Here is a 17,088-nt window from a genome sequence, read left to right as displayed (position 1 = left end):
GTTAGAAGGCTCCGTCCCTCCAAGAAAGAGAAAACACTGCGTGTCGATCAGGCGAGTCAGTCAGGAGCGGGCAGGTCAAACCGGAACCGGAGTAACGGAAATCAACGTTGATTTCGAACAACACACGGACACAAATCCAAAAAATTTATGTCTGGAGCGGGGCTAGCTGGATAGGTTGCTAGACCTGCTAATGCACTCATACAAACACTGTTTTACATACATACTAGAATTTTAGTAGTTGTTTCGTTCGTGCTTAATCTGTAAAAGCTTGAAAACGATAAATAGGTATCTAGGCATATTTGAGAACATACGTTTGCCTCATTTCATTACGAATGAAAAATCTTCGAACTGACAGAAAACTATACAGCTAAAGAAAAGCCTGAATTAAACGATCTGTCACACGGAGAAGTTCTACGAGCGCAGACATTAGAGAAATGACGTAACCATTTCAAACCAGTGCGCGACTTCAAAGCTCCCAATGCGCGTCCTAACAGATCTTATATAATTTCAGCATAATTATTATGCAGTCGAAACGACCAGAAAATACTTCTACAGTGGTCCAAATAGTGCACCGCAATTAGCATAAATATAATTTTCAACACGTAGCCACTAAATGGTCGAGTGGACCCAGCTGACTGGGTTAGTTTGACTGTATAAGTGTCAATCGGGCTCTCAGTCTTCTTATCACCAGGGCTGTAATTCGTTTCATGCTCAATGTAAACTTCGATTCGAAGAACCGCTAAAATAGCGGCCGAACAGGGTCGTGCCAGCCGAAAGCATTTAAATGCGGGTAGATACAAGACAGGACGGAAGAAGCGCCTACAAGAGACAACCCTGAAAGACTTAAACAAAACGAAGACCGTTCAATCGAACTATGTGTGAAGAAGTCAGCTCCCAGTACGGTTGTTGCTTCTTCTTTTGCCGCTCTTCTAGCTACAGTTATCATTGCAATCTGTTTACCTCATCCCCGTTTTTCTCTAGTAGGCAACAAGTCTGTGGCGTTATCCAACGGACGAAATCAGCATCACGCCTACGACGCCCGTGGCCGCACAGCCGATATTGTTAGAAGCAGCCATTAAGGACTCATCAATGATCACTGCCAAAAGCGCCTTAAAGGGGCAGGCAAATCGTCCGTGGCTGCTCCTGCCAACTACATTACATAGAGTTACGTGCCGTAAGCATTCATTCACCTGGCGGGGGTCCTGTCAAGTAAGTGAACGAATGTCGACCAACAAGCCGACGCCATTAGGACACTCTAGTGATCATTGGTGTTTCTTGCTATTGTTCCAATCTTGGTTATCATTTAACAGGAATAGATCTTATATATACGATACATATGCAGTTCATATGGTCTTTTTCCGTTTGTTATTGGCTATGCTACTTGCTCGCACCAGCACCATGGACAAGCGCCCACATCTGATCTCTGCCCCAGAAATTAGTTGCCATCTATCATACAGAAAGTTGAGAGACGTAGTCGATTACTTTTTCGGTTCTTCTGGTACGTGAGTTATGGCTACGCGCTGTTGTACGAACAGAAGTTGGGCCTGCAGCTCCGAAGTCATTGGCGGTACCGACATAGCGATATCGGTGGAACAGCAAGGTTCCCCGTGCAAAAGTAGGATTCAGGCACAACAACAACAACAACAACAGCGGCAATAATTGTAGCATTTCTATAACTACTAGTACGCGTCAGCCACAATCAATAGCGGCAGCTGTTGCAACAGGAAGTTTACGGCTGTCTCCTGATAACAAAAACGCACGCAATAGCGGAAGAAGGAGACAACGCCAAGCGATGCGTGGTGAGGTGTCAAAGATCCAGGGATCGTAGATACACACCTAAGCACGCATAAAATGATAGAAAAGAGATATGGCGAAAATAACAAACAATGTAAGCAATTCTAAAAAAAAATATGTTGAATGAGATGGAAGTTGCGTTCAAGCGCATACAACAAACGAACGTCCGTCAAATGGGCCAGGTGAAATTATGTTCTGAAACGCCGAATTGCTTAACCTACAGAATTAAGGTGACATTTTTAGGCACCTTTCCAATCCTAACGAAAAACTTCTCATATTATAGAATTATAAGACGTATAGCGTATAGCTTCTGGCAACCTGTTGGCAAAATTGCTGAACTTGCAAAGCAGCCGTATTTTTATCTTCATTAGGCATAATAAACATATTCAAGAAACGTTTGCTTTTGATTGCCCAAAAAAGAACAACTGCGTTTCGTTATAATACTTAGTTTCCTGAGCAAAACGAGGGCAAAGACAACGTAAGGATGTACGTACACGTTGAACAGAAAAGCTTAATAATCATAGACTGGCTTCTAGGAAGATCCCAACTTGTGATATTGACTGTATAATATTATAAATAGGTTACTAAATATGAGCTGTAACGTGTTGTCGTTACTCAGTGGCTTGCCCCCTGTCCTTCCCTCTACGCGACGTTGGAAGTGCACCGCGAAATCCAGGCGGGCAGATAGCTTCGCGCGATAGACAGGGCTTGCTAGCCATGTTGGTTACCCAAAGCTAGCAAAAAACCAAATCTGCGAAGACGATTTCGTTAACTAATCCGCGGGGAACCAATAAAAAACCCAGAATAGTGTTGGGTGTGCACCGATACGAAGTGTCTCATTTGAAATATTATCTCCATGGAGAAACGTGTCTGCTTGATCCTGCCGTTGGATTAAAATTCAGAGCGATGTGTTTTTTGTGCCAATCCTCTTTTTGTGTCTTCTTCTACTGTAGAGTTATATTACCTGTGTGACTTAATATAGTGATCGAAAATTGAAATCTTTACGGAACATATAGTAAAAGCTAGTTGCCTATATTTTAATTGCTAAATAAAAAAAAATTAATATCTATATTATGGTATTGTTTACACATTTACTAACATTGAACAAGGGTAATTGCTTGAAACGATACGTTTTCTTTTTTTCCAACAGTGTACAGTTTCAAATTTGAATGTATCATTAGCAACGTAGATATTTGTCTGGGTATTATCTAACAATTAAAAAAGAATCCATATGTAGAATATCTCTAGATCTCACACATATATTACCTGTACATCCTATACTGTATTATTGCACGAGCCTGGTTGGTGTAAAAAAATAATTAAAAGCCAAACTGAACGTCATCTGATAGAAGTACGGAAAAAATAATACTCGTTCGATCTTCGGACTCACTGCAAGACGTAGGTATTTTTTATGACCTGTATATATATATATATTTTTTGGCAACACCTAATAAGACGTAATTAGTTGGACAAGACTCCGTGCAACTCAGTCGACGACGGTTGCTAGCGCAGCACCAACGCTTTCGCCAGTTATTTTCTTAAAAAGTTTGACTTTTCTCTTTCTTTCGTCAACTTCAAAAAAGCAACATCCGTAAGTTGGTTGTCAGCTACACGAAGAGCGACCTACTTATGCACTCGTTCTATTGCCGCGTATCACGCAAACTTTCAGCCCAAAGTGTGCCGATAACACACGCAGTGTCGTAGTCTAGAACAGATCTAAGTGCAGCTACGGTTGAACTAGCCACAGATCAGGTTAGTCCTCGTTTCTTTCTCCGATCGGTCATCTTCACGGCACTTCAGCCATCGTGGCTTAAGTTTACGTGTCTGTCGTCTGCTATGATTTCATGCGGGCGGGCAAAGGTTAGCTGGCCGTTGTATCGTATGGCCGTGCAGTTGTCCAAGCATCTGCTCAAGATCGAAGCTCGAACATCCATTGCGATAGATGCAAATGTCTTGGTTACGGGCAATGTCCCGCTTAGTAAAATGGCGAATTTAGCTTTTTTTCAAGTGTCCGCCGCTGTCACAGTGTTCGATGGTGGCTTCAGGTCTATTTCTGTTCTTAATTTCGTTCATCGAATTGGTTTATGGTTTCGCCCACATCTTACGTTCGCGTGCTTGAATTCCGAGTCAACGACGGAGACCTATCGTTCGTTATATCGTGTGGAGTAAATTTGATAGTACAAGATGTTTTAGTAAAAGACAAAGTACTAGTACTAGCGTAGATCTGGCTAGAAACAGCTACGTAAATCGCGACAAGGACCATCAACAGGGAGCAAAGTTGAGCCATCGTCCACTTTATATAACGAATTTGTGTATGAGTGAGCGTCCATCAGGTGCGCTATCGTTTAAGTCGTCCTCGTGAACGCAGGCAAACTGTTTGTGGTCATCAAAAGAAATGAACGTAGCACCGGCTGATTGCTGCATCGTTGCCCAGATGGAAGGGGCGGAAAATGACTTGGCCGTGACAGACACGAAGGAAGTAAGCCAGCACTACAAGAATAACTGCATCGCTAACCACAACAACATCAACAATAATCACAACAACAACAACAACAACAACAAGCAGAAGACAGGCGTTGCGGACCAAATCATCACCGGTGGCGACAAACGAAAGGAAGCGGCGTCAACAGTGGCGTTCATCCGAACTACTACGTGTATGACAACGCAATACTGGCCGTACAGAGTTACAGAGAACTGCAGAGACAATGTTAGAAGACTGCTAGTGCTGACGTCTGGCCGCCATCACCATCGTTATCTCTCGATTATGTTTTGTCGTCGAAGAGAGTGGGCATCAGCCTTGTATTTGTCTACGCGGTGTTTTTACTACCACTCTAACGATTGTTGCCGCTGCAATACATCTCTATGTATAGACATAGTACGATCACTACCGCTGAGACTATTACCATTCAGATTGATACAGACACACAAATATGCTCGGTTAGAGTTAATGGTGTAAATGGCAACGATCCTGATAGAGTCACCAGTCGAAGAACCTTCATTTCATACACCTTCTACCTAAACTTACGCAAGTGTACAGATTGGAGAGGATCTATTTTTACACGGTAGTTACAATTCCTTGTAGAAGATAATTGCCGAAGACAACATAACGGAAGATGTGAAGTTCACCGAGACATGCTGTCCTGTGTTCCGAGACGAGACTGAGTATAAATTCCTGTTACATTAATACTATACAGATATTCTAGATCTAACATTCATCAGTGATGTAGCAATCGTTCATTTATTTCGTCACTGGCTAATAAACACCTCAAAGGTCTGTGTTTCAGGTTCACTCCTACCAATCAACCTTGCTTCGTTTTGCCATCGACAACGTCAACATACAAAAATTCCTCCGGATACTACGTAATTATACGTAGGTTAACGTCAGCACAATCGAAGAGCACCTATTTCGATACAGCTGACAACCATTAAACATTGTAACGGTTTCTTCAGCGACGATCAAAACAACAGCAACGCAATGATGAGTGACGTACCCCTCGACGTTAATAGCGCTATTAGCCAATGATAGCGATTTTGCTTGAGGTGATGGTGACGCTGACAGTTGTCTCAGTATCCATCAAGATAACCGTCGTCATTTCCCCTTCATCGTCACCGGCGTACGAACTCCGAGCAAACAGCAGAAGAACTCAGAAAAGGAACAAGATGCCGCGATTTAACTACCCACCGCAATCGAAATAGTACTAGCGGTCGATCCTTCTTTCTATCCTCACTATTCTGTGGTTTGTATTTACGATGGGTGTCTATCTATGTGCATGTTTGTATGTGTATTAGTGACGAAAAGGCCCAAGCTACAGCCGGGTCAATCGTCGACATGGATCGGCCGGTACAGACTTGGGCTTAGCCTTCGGTCCCCCTTCACTACGACTAGCACTTCTTCTTTTTTCTTTATACTACTACTACTACTACCGTTGCTATAACTAGGCGCAGCAACTATCCGCCCGTCATTTATTCGACCGACTATATTCCCGGTGCTGCTTTTTCACGCCGGCGTCGAGCGTAGCTGGGTTAAAGCCCAACGCTTTGGTACTGTCATTGTTGCCTCGCTGGTGTGTGTAGTGTAGTTGTGGTCCCCGGTTTGTGTCAACGGTTGCAGCTGGCCTTTTGCTAGATTCCGCTCTGCTTTCTGTTTTGTGCGACCACTCGCCAATATCCGATGACAGTGACGATAATGGCGATGATGCTTATGGCGTTGCTTCATCTTTTCCTTCTCCATCCGCTTCGATCACCATCGGCACTGCTGCTGTCACCGATGCAGAAACAACAGCGATTTCTTGTAGTGGCGCGTGCTGCTGCTTTCAATGAAGGAAGCTAAGGAGCGACCTCGGGTCAGCAGTGCGTGATCACCTTGTTGGTTGGCTTCTACCATCACGGCCAGCGTAATCATCAACGGACAGCGCAGTATTGAAGAAGCACCTCTTTGCATAGGACAGAAAGCAGTATAGAACTATAGTACAGAGAAGACCCATGGCTGTGGCCAGAGCTGGTAGCCTACCTGCCTGTAGGACAGGTACCTGTACGGACGACTTGTAGAACCAATAGAGGAAAACAGAGAAAACGGTAAGTAGAGCCGAACGAGGCGAACAGACCGCTAGCGCAACATGGAGAAAACAGCTAGTCGAACGAGCGTAAGGCTTACAGCTCCGTTTCCGTTCTGTTCTTCCTATAGATGAAAACCACCGATCGTCTAGAGGCCATTCTACACATTTGCTTTCCAACAACCCGTAGAGAGCACAGCCAGCCAGTCGAAACAGTCAGGTAATACCAGCAGTAGGTGCCGTCACAGAGGCTGTCGTGGTAACTGCTATCGACTTTCTACTAATGGAAATAGATTCTTCTAGCTATCACTTGAGAGCCATTGTTGGCGGCAGTAGCAGTCGCAGTAGTCGTATTCGATCGAGAGTCGCTTGCGCTTCCAGCCGATTAAGCGGAAACCGACCGACCGACCGACCGACTGATCGGCGGACCGACTAACCACGAATAAACTAGCCAACAGAGCACTCGTCCGAGTTCAAGCTTGTTGAAGAAATAGTAGGGAAAAAGACTTCAAATATCAGCTTCTATTTCGCCCTGTCTCGACGCTTGCCAACTAGACTTTGCAAAGAAGAGGAGAGGGCGGGGCAGCAAGACCGAAAGAATATCAATAGCTATGTATTTGGTAGTTTATGAAACCTGCTAAGCAAGTACTAATTAGAACGAAGAGAAAATATATGTACATCATACAGATACATCGATGCGGTTACACGCATGACAAAGGCGGCTCGGACAGATCAATAGAGGACCTGAAAGATGTTGCAGAATCTATGGATGACAGCTGACGAAACTGGACCGTTCGACAAGCGATTGTAATGATACAGCTTGTAGCAAGAATGCAAATCGATTTCATCTATAATAGAAGTAGAAATACGTCTATCTACCATAGCCAGTATCTGCATGTCCTTAAACATGCAAGAACAAAATTAGCGCAGCTTCTCTTCTACGTAGGGGCATGTATTTGTCCATAAATTACAATAGTCAACCTCGAACTCGCTCTCGCCTAATATAAAAATGACCAGTGTGAAGTGTTCACAGTTACTTTGTCTCTAGCGCGGCTCCGTGCGCGTATCTATAATGGCTTGCGGACTAAGCCTTTGTTTTTCGGTGCCTACTCTTAAGGTCTTAACGTGTTTCGGCGGTGACCAGAGAGGCTATGTGATATACTCTTAATGGAGTGTGGTACTATGCTGTGTAATAATGGGAATCCAGCGCTTGGCACAGAACAAGAAGCTAGACCCGCCAGTAACACAAAGGCCGTCGGGTGTTAAAGTGTAAATAAACTTCTCTTTCTTTGATTCATTACGAACTGCAATGACGCAAGTCCTTTTTTAGCATTTCTCCAACTTCAGTTGTCATGCTTGACAACTGTCTTTCTCTCCCTCAGATATAGTGTGAGATCGTAAGAGATATGGGTGCGTTGCCTATGAGCCTGTAATAGGTATGAACGCGTGTTTAATTGTACCCCTCAGATATAGTGTGAGATCGTAAGAGATATGGGTGCGTTGCCTATGAGCCTGTAATAGGTATGAACGCGTGTTTAATTGTACGAGCCACCATACTGGCCTGTTTGTTTCCATCTAGGGGTGTCTGCTCGTACTAACTGTCGCAGCTCGTAAGGCATGTAAACGTACGAATTCGGCGTGTCACTAAATGATAGCACCTTTGTCGCGCCGTCGCAGCACAGCGTCCCAAACAAAGCCGGCCAAAGGCACAATTCAATGAAGCGAGTAGGAATAAGCCAAGAACGGATATGGTTCATGGAGCACAAAGGAACACACACTTCTCATTGGGATAGATAGTGAGGCGTGAAGGGCTATATGGCTGACCTTGTAAACAGAATGCATCTAGAAAAATTTCCAACGGTCTCTAATTGAATCGAGATACTGCATAGGTTTCAACTTTTTGTTTGTTTGTTTGTATTGCGAAAATCGCCACGTGCAGAAGATAGTCAAACTATGCGTTCTCGTGCGTCGACGTACATGTCTACACATATTCCAAACATGTGTGTGACAAATTCGGATAATTCGATTTTCCTTAATTTATAGCTTCTATATTCTTCTTTCTGACACCAAGAGATGCTCGGAGCTTCCTTCCAGTACAAACAAATTACACCATTCTACAACGCGCCCATCGAAAACAGCTTCTTACGAAATGAACGCTCTTTCGGTGCCAGCCAAGCGACTGCCTTGTCATGTTACCGTGCAACAAAGTGCTATATATATGCATATATATGTATATACCGTCCTAAATCAAATAAACTTAATTTCTTCTGTTCTTCTTGTTACAGACGTAGCAATGTCCATGCTTGTCTGGGTTTATCGTTTTGTTGATGCATCGCGTTTAGAACAAGCTGAATATTGAATAGAGCCCGTATTTTAAAATCATTTCAACATTTTAAATCTACACAACTCTAGTCATTTCTATAATATCTAGTTATGCGGAAAAATGGTCCTCCTTGTCAATTTGGTATTTATATGCCTAATTTTTTATTTGTATATATAACTTTGTTGGATAACTGCGTAACACTTCCTGCGCATCTACACAGAAAATGTGTCGCAGGGAGCTGTATTATAATTGTACATTGAACGAGAGTTTCAAAACTCGCCAAAAATCGTTCTGTAAAGTCACCATATCTGGGAACTATCCTTACATGGTGTTTGTTGTTAGTATCGTTGATTTGTGGGCTCTTTCTGAATTGGAGGCCGTTACAGAGGAGAACCATTGAGAAAGTCTTCGATGAGTGAATACGAGTAGCCTTCTTTTGTCTCGTCCCTAACAAGCTCTCGAGACAGTGCAAAAAACACAGATAGGGCAAAACGACAAAAATACGCCACAAGCTTAGGCAACTTTAGCGGATTAACATCGTGCGATCGCTGTGGTGGACAAAATTTTGCATGCACCTAAGCCCCGTTCCCTCGACTGCTGCCTCACAGTGCCTGTTATTGTGCCAATCGTGGTTACGGTTCTTTTGATCGGTTAATAGCAGACTTCGAACGAGGAAAACTGCTGTCTACGTGCAGTGTAACGCATGACGAGCAGAGATCCACTATTTTACGTAGACAGCACGGTCATGCACGTCGCCAACTTCGTGCAAAGTCTGCAATAGCACGATATTTCCTTCCTAAACATACTTAGACGGGGTTAAAAAAGAACCTGACTTATATAACTCATAGACAAGATCATTCGACGGTTTATCGAGTCGAAGTTGACATCCGGAAGCTTGGATTGTTAGGATGGAGAAAGGCTTTTGAGGACTGTCATAAAATCTTACGAAACACAGCGTAAAAAACTATCTTTCTAGTCGTGTTACTGAACTCAGGGCTGCTGTTACTGCTAATTAGCTAGTGCTTCAATCAATTGTGGTTCATGGCTTGAGCAAACATGAATGAGACACTTGAAACAGTTAAAAAAATAGAACCGTGGACCAGTTTCAACCCCGGCACACGCGTGGTCTTCGCGTCGATCTTCACTCCTTATGGTCGCACAGGGGTCAGCAAATCAGATCCAACTTAATGAATACTTTCATGGTACACGTGGCGTCGTTCGTGGTGATGCGGGTTGTGGCCGAAGCTCATTGCCCTGCTACTTCATTAATTGTATTGTAAAATGTCATTTATATATGATACGTATTCGGTTGCCTATATTTGCGACTCATAGCGAATCCATATCTTCCGTGCTTCGAGCATACGACCGCTCATATTATAGCTGGGCAGTTCTTGCTGTAATGGGTCTGGTAGTAAATGGCCATCTTAAGTTAATATCTAAAAAAAAAAAAAAAAAAAAAAGAGAAACACTTAAAAGTTAGGTAAATAGTATATTTGTTTGGCTTCACCAGAGACCTACCTGTTGGATCTATCGCGTCAAAATGATTTTAGATAACTGTTGTAACCTCATTGTGTTTCAACTTTGCTATAACAATATAATTTTTTCCTCGTACAAGTCCAGTCTACCCATTGATTTTGCTGATGGCCTGCATGCACTTCCGCTTAGATGGGACCACCGTGAGCCTGGGAATGGCTGGCGACCTTCGCACAGTTGACTCCTATCTTAGAACTCTTTAAGAGGAGTGCCCATACATTCTAGTTTCGTTCCTTCATGCAAGTTTTTTCGGTTGATGAAGAAACACATAGAGCGAACGACAATATCAATGAGGTTAAACAACATTCGCTTATGCGGATATTATACCTGAACTCATATACGGAGAGTTGTTGACGGGTAATAATCGGAAAACCCTGCATTCACACCCCGTCGTCCCCGACAAAATCCTTCGATTTGCCAAATACTCTGTATACTGCCAAACCCTGACCGCTTTCACTTTACGAGTGAACAGCTTCGCTCTATTATAATATCTGTCTCTCATATAATTTCACAGTGGCGGGTTGTACGCAAATACGTTTCAAAGTTCTATTTTATTCTCACAAGATGTTGTGGTACCGAAAGGAGTCTTATCGTTTTGAAGCGAAGTACGCTGTGATGGATCTGATTAAGTTTTCAGATGCTCTATATAATCGCTAAATTTGATATATAATGAGATATAACGTCTCCAACAAACCTTATTCACAGGGGGAGTAGTATTTGCAGACGAACGAAGACACACGGCCAAAATTATGGAAGCGATTTGGTATACAGAAGCACGATCCAAACGTAACGAACGAAGGCTATCGCTGAGCTTTTTTGTTATAGCTGTCGTATCTTGTACAAACTAGGAGCCAGGAGATACTATGTTGTATATGTATACGTACATACAAGAAGGAAAATGTTTATTTGATGGAAGATTCTAACGCTATAATAACATGCGATGAACCAATGCAGGAACGAAAAACCAGTAGTGGGGCTGGTCCCACTTTAGCCGCCAACTGTTGTTTGCTTGCGTTAGTTTTACCCTTAGCTTCGTATCCTCGTCTTCTAGTGGGTTGTCGGCACTGTCGATAGGAGGGCCTGTTTGTCCTGTTGGTCCCGCCACACATCTTCCAAATATGGATAGCCCGCCAGCATCCGGCATATAATCATGTTAATGATCAACAACTGACAACAGAGGGGGGAGCGCAGTTGTTGATGAAGAATGTTCTATTCCCAGTGGAACATTTTCGCCAGGTCTCCCAAGCCACGTCAGGGGAGGGGGGGAGGTAGGCGGGAGACTGGGCGGGGGGTACCGGCAGGGTATAAACTTCAGACCCTAAAAAGGTCCGCAAATGGCGACTGTTCGCTTTATCGGAAAGTGACTGTGAGAAGCTTGAAAAGTGATGGAAAAACGATCCGTCGCGACTAAACAGGATCAAGGAAAGAGCTAGCTGACTTCAGGGGGTCAATCGACATCAGTGTCAACTTGTGGCCAAATTATCTGCAGCTTGATCCGTCGATGAATGAACGAAAAGACAACCGGTTTATGCCGTTCTTTTGTAGCCTGAAAGCTAGCGCGTAAGTTTTTTTCATACCATATTCTCGTATATGAGCAGTGCTCATACGGGAATTGTTAGGCCGGTAGTAACGTACAAACGTTTGGTGATTAGGCGTATGAACGCCTAATACGTAAAAACTACAGCGTTAAAATACTTCCTAAACTTTTCAAATATCCACAAGATGCGGCATCGGCAAGATACTTTTGCTTGAATATGCCGCTTCGGGCTATTAGGGCATCGAATCTGTAATGAAATATACAGAGTAATCTAGCTTTATTGACAAATGCTATGTATCTAAGCTTGATAGACTCAAACCAGTGGCTTCCCCGGCTGGTCATTAAGTCTTGTTGCTGCCCCAGCTATGACAGCATGTCTCTTCCTGCAACAAAAAACCTTGTCGAGAGTTGCTCATCTCGACCTTTGTTTGTAACGTTATTGGTAATGTCCGGTTGTGTCGGAGTCGGATCATTAATGTTTGACAACATCCAAAAGTCCATCTTTCATTGCTGAAACACATCAGTTTCTATTATGAAAATTTGTTATTTGTTATTTATAAAAAGCGGCTCCTATCTAGAGCATTTTGTTATGTTGAAAATATACAGAGATACCCATACGCATGAACAATATTAAGTGTGGCTCAAACATCTGTATACCGCTAGGACAAATGTAAGCCCGTTTTTTAATATTCAGTCTTCAATTACCTTTTATACTTCTATCTTCTACTACTTTATACTACAACTTTCCTTTCGATGAAAGCAAGTATCTTATATTGTCTTATATTGATAGTAATAAAGGTAACCTTTCGAAACATTTATCTAGCTGCAGTCAACAATAAGTAGGCAGCTACAAACGCAAATTAGATCAGTTAGTACTTCTGAAAGCAGTACAAAGTAAAGGTGTTCGGGTCATTTGAAGTAGCGGTGAAGCCAAGCGGACGTGCGACCTTTAAACAGCCGGCCATACAGTCGATAAATATTAACGGCTGTTCAAGAAGGTTCGGCAACAGACCTGGGTAACCCACATTTTTGTGCTATTTGCTTGACCAACATCAGTGATAGATAGATAAATAGTATCTTTGTTCGAGTGTGTTAGAGAGAATCAATATCGTAAATTAAAACAATGAATAGATCTAGTCATTTCGATTTTACCGAAAATCACCGTCTCACAATATCTTTGCGCTGTTTCTAAGCGCCCCAACCAATGACTTCCACTCAATCTATACGCACGCAGAGCTCGTTATCGAAACAGCTATCTAAAGAAGAAACAATGTAATAATATAATCATGTTATTTGCTTTCTGTTCTATTTGCTTTTCAGAATCAGGGAGGATCGTCGGATATGTATCAAAATTTGGCAGTTGTTTCTTCGGCGTTTGTGACGCTGACATCGGTGCCATAGCCGCCGTCGTGATTTCTTCGCGTCGCTGCGGTCATCATAGGCTGGTAGTTGGTGGCCTTTTTGCCGCTATCATCATAAGTCATATAAACGTGGTCGACGTACAAAGTCCGTGAGCGCGGACTTCGTTCGTCATCGATGATGAAGGCGTTGTATCAAAGGCCAAGAGTCGGTCCGTCTATTAGAAAGGTTTCTGGCTGGCCGCGCTTGTCCGAATCCGCAAAGCTGGCAAATTTAAATCGCCAACAAACGGCTAGAGTGGACTATGAACCAAACAGCAGAAGTCAGATCAGAATCGACTATTGCATCTCCACTGCGTGAGGAACGCACGTTGGTCGGGTCTTCAAGACAATGATAAAGGGTTACCTTCGTTTCAAAGACAACAACAACAACAACACGAGCTGAAGTAGCAGCAGAGTCAGCCCCGCCTCACTGCATTAATAAGCTTAGAAGAGAAGCTAAAAAACGCGGTATGATAGGAAGCACGATGCCCCTGAAAATGCTGTTCATTTTAATCCAAGGGAAATTCGCATAAGTGATTGAATGTTTGTTCGCTGAGCTGGAAAAACGTATTAACATCGAACCTACTCAGCAAACGACATCATAGATTAAGCACGCCTAGGTTTCCGTATATAACGGCAGTATGTACAGCCATAACCAGTATCAACATCTTACTCCAAGGGACGCTATGCATAGGAGAGGATGAAGACAAAGGGAAAGAGACCGATAAACACATAAATAGAGATCTAAATGTTACGCAAGATAGATAAGTTCCATCATGACTGTTCAACTTATATGCTATTAGGGAAATCTCTGTCGAAGTATTGAATGATAACGTTTTAGCTCGTGACAATGGCTTGTTAATGTAGTAGTTCTCTTCACTTTCCTATTTAATGGTGCTATCGATGATGACTTAACGATTTATGAAGCTTCCATTAGAAATGAAATATCAATTGATTTCAAGAAGCTCCTTGATTCTTAGTCTTTCTAAAATGAAAAGTTCATACAAAAACCCAAATCTGACATCGCATGTTTGAGCCATCGATCAAAGCAGTGCCTGGAATCATAGTCATAATAATAATGGTTGTATAATGGTACAGTGATAGTTGTAGTTGAAACACAAGTCAGAGCATGACCAGCTGAAAAATATATATTCGTTGACTGACAAAAGGACGAGAAACCTGCACGCCAGCTTCTGCAAGCTGTACGTACGTAATTTGCGGCAAGGCTTCAAGCGTGAGATCTTTTTTTTAGCTATTAACACCCCAATCATCTTCCGCATCATCATTACCATCACCATGTTACAATCCACCCAATATATACGTGTATGTAACTGTTATCGTTCGTAACCCTGCCGCAGACTTGAAAATGTAGTATTAATATGAAAATAGCTGGTATCTCTGATATGTAAGCTTTAATGCAGTGTGTTTCAATGTAGGTGTACACGAGCCTGTTTGTGTGTGTATGTGGACGCGTCATTTTAAACCGACGCTACCGATGAGTGAAGCTGACGAGAGTAACTGAAGTTAAAAACAGTTGTAAACTTACGTTTTTGTGTTTTGGTCTGTACAGCGTCGTCGTTAGCGTCGCTGTGTTCGTTCGCTATCGTTGCCGGCAACATAATTACACAAGGCACACTTAACGTATCATAATGATAACGATATGACAGCTTTCTTTGTCTTCGTCTGCACCGTTCTGATCTCATTCTATCCGATTTGGCAAAGAGAAGATTTTCACTAAATGGTCGGATTGCTATAGCAACAATTGTTCGAGTAGCTTCAGAGCTGGCCGTACGAACAGCACGGCAAAAATAATCAGACAAAACTGTTGATAGTGCCAGTAAAAGTAAAAGCACCAGCAATAGCTATGTTGTAATATCGGCGTACGAGATAGTAGTCAAAGGGGAACAGGCCATGCACACTTATGTACCGGCTGAACAATGATAGTCAACTCGGTCAATATCCTATTGGTGATCTATCTGTCTGGTAGATGTTTATTGCAGCGGATCGAGAATCCCTGCAAAGCTCGTGGTGCTTTTGATAGACGCTAATGATCCATACGCTGACGAACGGGCATCTGCATGGACAATCAAAAATGGGAGGCAAATGCCGAGAAAAGAATGCGAGAGAGAGAGAGAGAGAGGAGTGGAAAGGGGAATTGGTGGGTGGGGTATCAAGAACTCACAGAAATTGCGAGAGGGTTAGAGAAACGCAAGAGGATGGCGAGAGCGCGCAGCCGGCTTAATCGGGCATGCCACCGTCCTGTTGCATAGACCGTAATGAACGCCACTGCTCACAGCTGTTGGGATCAGTTTAAACAATTGACAGCTGTCGCTGGAAGGGTTTTGCGCAACAGCTTCAGACTAGGCCAAAAGTGTCTCTTCGTCCAGACCGTCAACTAAACAAAGCCTCTCTCTCGTCTTTTTGCCTCTCTGTGTGTGTCTTGTGCCCTCGGACCTCATTTCCATTCCGTCTACAAACAGAAACGGCCGAAAACACTAAACATCGTTAACACGAATCGATATCACGAGATACTCTATGCATGCTAGTGTTGCTCTCACGCAGAGTCTAAGCGGAAGTATAGAGAAAGAACAAATCGGGGAGGGAAACAAATAACAGCGAAAGAAGACAGTGAAAAGCCCCCGTAACATATTAGTCCTCAAGTTGAGACTAAATACCTAACGATAAGTCTTTGCCATGGGCTCCATGTGAAGCGCCAACCATATCATCAGCTCAAAGCGAAGGATGGATGCACAGGCATCAGCGCTGCGAAGTAGACAAATAAAGAGGGGATGGGTTAGGTGGGGGGTGCAGAGGACAATACCGAGAATCGTAGGTGGACTTCTAGGTGCAGACTTCGCAGTTCCACCGGAATTTCCTTCGACATCATCAGATTCTCTACTCTTATTTCTGTTCACTGGAAGTAGACTCCATTTCTTCCAGCTTGGCTAGTTCCTTTTGTACCAATCTGGGTTCGCATGAAGGGGTTATTGTGCCGTTTGGTCGGTAATCTGTCGATCGATATTCAGAAAGCGTCCAATGGCGGGTAGTACGATGAACGAAGCTCGCTTGTGAAGTAGTAGATGTATGGTGGTAAATGTGATTGTCTATGACGGCAACGCTAAGAACAGCTCGGCACGCGACGGATTGGAGGAAAGAGTCTTTATATGCTGCTTCCGTTGCTGCCAGTAGTGCCTGGCTACCTGATCGCCTGCTGTGCTGATACTGTTGTCCTGTGAGTGGCGCGGTTACTGAGCGATCCTGAGGAAATGGCACAGTCGTGTGATCACTCGTGTTGCCGGTCACCGTCTTAGACACTTTGGCGCCCCGGACCTAAATGAGCAACACCGATATTAGAGGTGCTGCTCAACATAGCAGAACAGCCGCATTTTCATCTCTGTTAGCTACGACCATAACAGCTTCTGCTGCCGCTACCGCTAGCGTAGCATCAGCACCAAATCGCATTTCCTAATTTACCCTTCCATAAAGTCCGAAGCGACGGACGAACCGCTGCCGCGCGCTAAAAGACACGAATCTAGATAGAGAAACCCTATACGGCTGAATGTGTGCGTGTATGTATATGTCTACGAGTATTCTCGAGAAACTTTATGTCCGGAGACGCGTCACGCAAAAAAGAGCGGTTTCGCGCTTGCCTTCCGCGTTGTTTCCTACTGTCCCCTGGCAACATATTATCACCGTGTTAGTAGCAGAACACGGCAGAGGAGCACGTCGAGGAGCGTAGCGTCGAACGAGCAAACTACCGAAAGAGTAAATAGCTTAAGTGAGCGTGCGCGCCAACGCATGCGTGCGCCGAGCGGGCCAATCAGAAATAGTCACAGACATAGTCGAAAAGACAATTTATATACAATTCGACACTCGACAGAAACAGTCTGAAGAGGGAATTACCTGACTGAACCAGGCAGGTAGACAAGCAGGCCAACAGTACCTTAA

At 43.5% G+C, this 17,088-nt stretch overlaps 1 protein-coding gene and 1 long non-coding RNA gene across 6 annotated transcripts in view; both read right to left on the bottom strand.

Annotated features, from left to right (window-relative positions):
- Positions 1 to 17,088, bottom strand: part of LOC111244196 (uncharacterized) — a 180,161-nt gene that overhangs the window by 55,128 nt on the left and 107,945 nt on the right. The gene's annotated exons all lie outside the window — the stretch shown is intronic.
- Positions 5,014 to 17,030, bottom strand: LOC147757273 (uncharacterized). Its single transcript, XR_015320531.1, has 2 exons — positions 15,962 to 17,030; positions 5,014 to 13,504 (listed from the first exon to the last, which is right to left on the bottom strand). It is a non-coding gene; the product is annotated as an uncharacterized LOC147757273 (long non-coding RNA).

Source organism: Varroa destructor, unplaced genomic scaffold (assembly GCF_002443255.2).
Source record: "Varroa destructor unplaced genomic scaffold, Vdes_3.0 BEIS01000002.1, whole genome shotgun sequence".
Taxonomy (NCBI): Eukaryota; Metazoa; Arthropoda; class Arachnida; order Mesostigmata; family Varroidae; genus Varroa; species Varroa destructor.
Note: the sequence above shows the minus strand (reverse complement) of the source record. Positions and strands in the feature narration are given on the sequence as shown.